This window comes from Tupaia chinensis, unplaced genomic scaffold (assembly GCF_000334495.1).
Source record: "Tupaia chinensis unplaced genomic scaffold, TupChi_1.0 Scaffold000549_1, whole genome shotgun sequence".
NCBI lineage: Eukaryota > Metazoa > Chordata > Mammalia > Scandentia > Tupaiidae > Tupaia > Tupaia belangeri.
The window spans coordinates 964224-965406 of record NW_006160061.1 but is presented as its reverse complement, the minus strand read 5'-3'; positions in this window follow the sequence as shown (position 1 = coordinate 965406).

Sequence of the window (1183 nt, the reverse complement as noted above, 5' to 3'; positions counted from 1 at the left end):
TTTTTTTTTTTTTTTTTCCAACTCCTTCCCCCATCTTTTAATAAGGTTGATCATCTTTTTTCCAAACATCTGCTTGAGTTCCTCGTGCATTCTGGTTATCAGTCCCTTATTGGATGCATAATTTACGTAGATATTTTCCCATTTCGAGGGCTTTCAATTCAAACTAATTACTGTGTCTTTTGCCATGCAGAAACTTCTTAGTTTGATGTAAACCAACTTGTCTGTTTTGGGGACTATCGACTGTGCTTTGGAGATCTTATTTAAGAAGTCTTTCCCTTTCCCAATGTCTCCCAGCATTTCCCCAGTATTTTCCAGCAGCAGTTTTATAGTTTGAGGTCTTAGGTGTCGATCTTCGATCCACTTTGAGTTGATTTTTGTCAATGGTGAGAGGTAGAGGTTCAGATTCATCTTTCTGCCATTGGATACCCAAATTTTTCAGCACCATTTTTTGAAGAGGTTATCCGTTTCCCAGTGGATTGATTGGTACCCTTTGTCAAAAATCAGTTGGCCACATGTTTGGGAGTTTATTTCTAGGGACTCTATTCTGTTCCACTGGTCCACCTGTCTCTTTCTGTGCTAATACCATGCTCTTTTGATTTCCATAGCTTTGAAGTATATTCTTGGGTTAGGGAGTGAAATGCCACCCACTCCACTCTTCTTGTGCAGGATTGCTTTGGCAGTAGTCTTTTATGATTCCAGACGAATTTTAGGATTGTCTTTTCTAGATCTGTAAAGAATGTTTCTGGTAATTTGATTGGCATTGTATTAAATATGTAGATTAATTTGGGTAGAATTGCCATTTTGATTGTATTAATTCTTTCATTCCACGAACATGGGATATCCTTCCACTTTTTTGTGTCATTTTCAATTTCTTTTTTTAGCTTCTCATAGTTTTCCTTGTGTAGGTCTTTAACTTCCTTAGTTAGATTTATTCCTAAATAGGAATACTTTGGGTGGTTTGGTAAATGGGATAACATTTTTCAGTTTTATCTCAGTCTACCTGTTATTCGTGTATAGAAATACTATTAATTTCTGTATATTATTTTATATCCTACAAATTTACTGTAATCATGTATTACTTCCAGTAATTTTTTACATGGAGACCATTGGTTCTTCTATGTATACAATCATGTTATCTGCAAACAGAGTTTCACCTCTTCTTTTCCTATTTGAATGCCTTTTA